The sequence below is a fragment of the Mesoplodon densirostris genome, chromosome 20 (genome assembly GCF_025265405.1).
Source record: "Mesoplodon densirostris isolate mMesDen1 chromosome 20, mMesDen1 primary haplotype, whole genome shotgun sequence".
Classification (NCBI taxonomy): Eukaryota; Metazoa; Chordata; class Mammalia; order Artiodactyla; family Ziphiidae; genus Mesoplodon; species Mesoplodon densirostris.
Window position 1 is genome coordinate 25,671,990 of NC_082680.1, and position 5,459 is coordinate 25,677,448.

Consider the following 5,459-nt stretch of genomic DNA (forward strand, 5'->3'; position numbering starts at 1 on the left):
ATCTTCTAAAATGTCCATGTTTATAATATACCATAAATTACATAATTTTAACTAAATTTACAATGAAAATTCCTAGGTATCAGTTTAATAATGTGTGATGGAGCACACAGTTTTCCAAAATTATTTTAGGGAGGACCCCAGAAAAAAATGTCAACATTACAGCTCTAAGGTGATCTCACCAGGTTCATGGTTTTAATGAGCTCCAAATGTATATCTATAGTGCTAGTTCTCCCCTGAATCCAGAGGTGTATACTAACTGCCTTTTCAGCATTTTCACTTGGATATCTAATTTGACATTTTGAACTTAACAAGTCCAAAACTGACCACCCACCAAATTTGCACACTTCCCAGCACACTCTGGTCACCTAGCTAGCTGCTCAGACCCCAAATGGCAGAGTCATCATTGACTCTTCGCTTTCTCTCACATTCCACATCCAATCCATCTGCAAATCTTGTGAACCATACCTTAAAAATATATCCTACTTCCTTCTAACTACCTAAATTCAACCACTGTTAACATTTGGTGCCATTTGCTTGGCCATTCTTTCTCTGTTGGTCTATGTGTGTGTTTGTGCGTATGTCTGTATACATACACACACACACACACACCCCTACACATACATATTTTTTTCTCTTTCTTTTAGATCCTTTGCATTTCCATATACACTTCACCATCAGCTTGTCAAATTCTATAAGCATCTTACTGGGATTATGATTTAGAAGGCACCAGATCTATAGATCAAACAGTGGAGAACAGATTTCTTAATGATAGTGAAACATTCAAGTCTTGAACATGATATATCTCTCCACTAAAAAAATCGTCTCGATAAAGTTTTTGAAGTAGAAATCTGGTGTCGGGATTTTTGAAAGCCTCCAGTGTGTTTTACTGTGAAAGCGAGGCTGACTACACTTGTGCCTAATTTGGCCCCAGTCTGCTCCCCAGTCTCATGTCCTTTCTCTCTCCCCTTTTCTCACCACCCTCTGGCCCACACGTTCCCCTTGCTACTCCTTGATCACTCCAAGCATCTTATCTCTGGGACTTTGCATTTGCTCTTTATTTGCCTTAACAGATATTCATATGTTTTCATATGACTTATTCCCTCACTTCACTGAGGTTCCCTAGATATCATTTCCTCCGAATCCTTCTCTGATTACCCATCCTAAAAGAGCATCACCCTTTCCATCTCTGTTCACTGACCTAGCTTTATTATTTTTTTATAACATTACCACTGCCTGACATCACATCATATAATTTGTTTATTTGCTTACTATCTGTCTCCTCGCTACCAAGTAAGCTCCATGAGGGCATAGATCCTTTTTTTTTTTTTCACTGCTGCATCTCCAGCACCTAGAACTGTATCTGGCACATAGCAGGTACTTCAAATTATTTGATGAATTAACTAAAGGCTTTTGGAAGGAGAGAAGTGAAAGAAAACATTTACTTCTCACTTAATAGGCTTTAGAAAATAAACTAGCCTGCATTCTTGTATTACTTGTAATTATTTTTTAAAAAATATTTCTCACTTTGAGGATGTTTCTACATTCTGCATTTCCATTTGAAGTCCTCACTCTTTAGGAGGAAAACTTGTTAAGAGCCATTTCTAAGGTTGGTTGCAAGTCAAGATTATTTACAAAACCGTTACAACTAAAAAACAAACTCAGTAAGTTGCAGAATACAAAATCAATATACAAAAACTTATTGCATTTCTATACACTAATAATGAACTATCAAAAAGAGAAATTAAGAAAACAATCCCATCTACAATTGCATCAAAAAGAATAAAATACCTAGGAATAAATTTAACCAAGGAAGTGAAAGATCAGTACACTAAAACTGTAAGACATTAATGAAAGAAACTGAAGAAAATGCAAATAAATGCAAAGATAGTCTGTGCTTATGTATTAGAATTAATATTGTTTAAGTGTCCATACTACCCAAAGCAATCTACAAATTCAGTGCAATCCCTATCAAAATTCCAATGGCATTTTTCAGAGAAATAGAACAATCCTAAAATTTGTATGGAACCACAAAGACCCCAAATAGCCAAAACAATCTTGAGAAAGAAGAACAATGCTGGAGGCATCATGTTCCCTGATTTCAAACTATATTATGAAGTTATAGTAAGAAAAAGACAGTATGTTATTGGCATGAAAACAAACACACAGATCATTGGAACAGAATACAAAACCCAGAAATAATCCATGCTTATACGGTCAATTAACCTACAACAAAGAGCGAAGAACATACAATGAAAAAAGGACTATCTCTTCAATAAATAGTGCTGGGAAAAACAGGACAGCCACATTCAAAAGAGTAAAACTGGACGACTATCTTACACCATACACAAAAATCAACCCAAAATGGATTAAAGACTTGAATGTAAGACCTAAAACCAAAAAGCTCCAAGAAGAAAACGTAGGTGGTAAGTTCGTTGTCATCAGTCTTGGCGATGATTTTTCAGATCTGACACCAAAAGGAAAGGTAACAGGAGCAAAAACAAACAAGTGAGACTACACTAAACTAAAAAGCTTCTGCACAGCAAAGGAAACCATCAACAAAATGAAAAGGCGGCCTACTAAATGGGAAAACATACTTGCAAATCATGTTTGATAGGGGGTTAAAATCCAAAATATATTTTAAAAAACTCATACAACTCAATAGCAAATAAAACCCACAAACAATCTGATTAAAAAATGGGCAGAAGATCTGAATAGACATTTTTCCAAAGAAGACACACAAGAAGGCCAACAGGTACATGAAAAGATGCTCAACATCACTAATCATCAGGGAAATGGAAATCAAAGCCACAATGAAATACCCTCTCACCCACACAAGTGTTGGTGAAAATGTGGAGAAAAGGGAACCCTCTTGCACTGTTGGTGGGAATGTAAATTGGTGCAGCCACTGTGGAGAACAATATGGAAGTTCCTCCAAAAATTAAAAATAGAACCACCATGTGATCCAGTAATTCCATTTCTGGGTATTTATCCAAAGAAAATGAATACACTAACTCAAAAAGATGTATGCACTCCCATATTCATTGCAGTATTGTTTACAATAGCCAAGATATGGAAACAACTGAAGTGTCTATCGATGGATGAATTTAAAAAGAAAATGTAGTATATATGTACAATGGAGTATTACTCAGCCATAAAAAATGAAACCCTACCATTTGCAACAACATGGATGGACCTTGAGAGCATTACGCTAAGTTAAATAAGTCAGAGAAAGACAAATACCCTACGATCTCACTTACATATGGAACCTCAAAACAAAACAACAGAGCCCATACAGAGAACAGATTGGTGGTGGCCAGAGGGGAGGGGTGGGATGGGGGCAAAATGCTCCAAGGGGGACAAAAGGCACAAACTTTCAGTTATAAAATAACTAAGTCATGGGGAGATTATATATATACATATGTCATGGGGATATATATATATATAACATATAATCAGCATGGTGACTGTAGTTAATCATACTGTTGCAAACTTCAAAGTTGCTGAGAGTAGTTTTTTTTAAAAAAATCAGAATTAGTCTGTATTCTAAAACACACACACACAATCTGTACCAATTAAATACAATAAAGTTGAAAGGGGATATAAGTTAGGTTTTCTTTTTTTAAACAGACAATAGTAAAATACTACAGCCAACTCACTATACACAAAAATCATGAACGGCAGCTTTGCATTAAAATCTCCAATATCTTACTCATAACATTTCATGTAATGTTATATGTCAATTACACCTCAATTTAAAAACATTATTTACGGGACTCACCTGTTGGTGGTGAGCAGGGACGGAGTGTTATGAAAATCATACTGAAAACATACACTATTTCCCCTACTTAATTTGGGGAGTGTGCTGTAGTCCAGGTGGTGAGTCTCGTCCAGTTTTTGAGTTCTTCCACATTTTCCAAACTTCCAATCAAGTTTTAAACTTGATTTTACTAACATAAAAGGGTACGGGGTATTTATAGTATGACTTTCCTCTGGTCTCTAAACCAGCCTTGCATAAGGCAGTAGGCTAGTGAGAACCATCACACTGGTTTTTTACGAAGCAATGCAAACTATGCTTTTAACATACTGTTACCAAGTCCAAGCTCCTACTGCCCGCTGCATGGCAGGCCAATGAATCAAAAGCTGAGTTACTGAAGCAAGGAAGAGCAATTTTATTCGGCAAGCCAGCAGATGGAGAAGATAGTGGCTTTCTTTACACTAAAAGGGGAAAGGGTGTGGCTGACTGCTGCAAACTTCTTGGGGCCAGAATTCTTCGTGCTTGCAGCCGTCCACTAGGTCAGGTCAGGATGCGCCTATTAGCCTCCAATAAGGCAAACGTTATTCTCTGCTCTGCAACTTTTTATCTCTGTATGAATGGGAAAGGGTTACACCTTTAAAGGTCAGAGCCTTGAGGATGGGCTCTCCCGCATATTTCAGGCTACAGGCAACATTCTTTTAGTTATTAAGGTGCAGCAAAAGCAAGAGAATTCAAAGGTGAACGTAAAAGAAGCAGATCCAATATGGAGTCACATTTATGCTTCTCTGTTACAATAATACCTGTAGTCCTTGCATGCACCCATTTTTCTAATGGGAAACAGCTTTGCTGAAGGTTGACTGACGTGCCCCAAAACATCTAGTAAACTGAAGTTTACTGAAATTTAACCTAAATTTGGCTCCCCAAACCAGTGCTAAATCAATGCGTTCTAACAGGGTGGTTCTAATGCCTAGTTTTCATCTGCATGCAACAAAATTATACTATTTATGGTATACTAAATTATTTAATGTGATATGCAAACTAAGGGCCATCCTTATTCTGGGATTGTGCCTTTCTTACTCTACTGGTATTGAAGTGGCTTTTCTTTTGAAAAACGGTATGAGCTAGTAAAGATTTTCTTCTTCCCCTGTCAAAAGAAAAAAGCGGGGGGGGGGGGAATCTATTGTTTTTGAAATATCTGACCCAGGAATTTCAAAAGTCAGGACCCAATACCATACCAAACAAGGGGTGGGGGGAGTAAGTGCGGAAGCGAGGGTCTTAAGTCTAAAAACCCCGCGTTTGAGGTCCACAGACTCGGCGAAGGAGCGAGAACACTGCAGCCCCGCCGGCGGCGGTGCGCGCCCAGCAGAGGGAAGGCCCAGCGGGCGGGGCCGGCGGTTAACACTCAGGGACCGTCAAACCGCTCGCTGGACAGGGGCGCTCCCGGCACTCCCGGCCTCCGCCCTTCGAAATGCCGCCGGCTCCTGCGCGGGCTCCCACGGGTCCTTAGCCGGGTTTACAGTCCCAAGGGGAGCCGGGGACAAAACCTAAGCGGTCCGAGCGCATGGTGACAGTCCAGTGGCGGCGGTGACCTGCCAGCGGGTGCGGAAGTTTGACCATTAAGGAGCGCCGCGTAATACCCCTTGCAGAACTCGGAACTCTCGCGATAGGCGAGACTGGGCTTCCCGGAAGTGATTCTCCGGAAGCA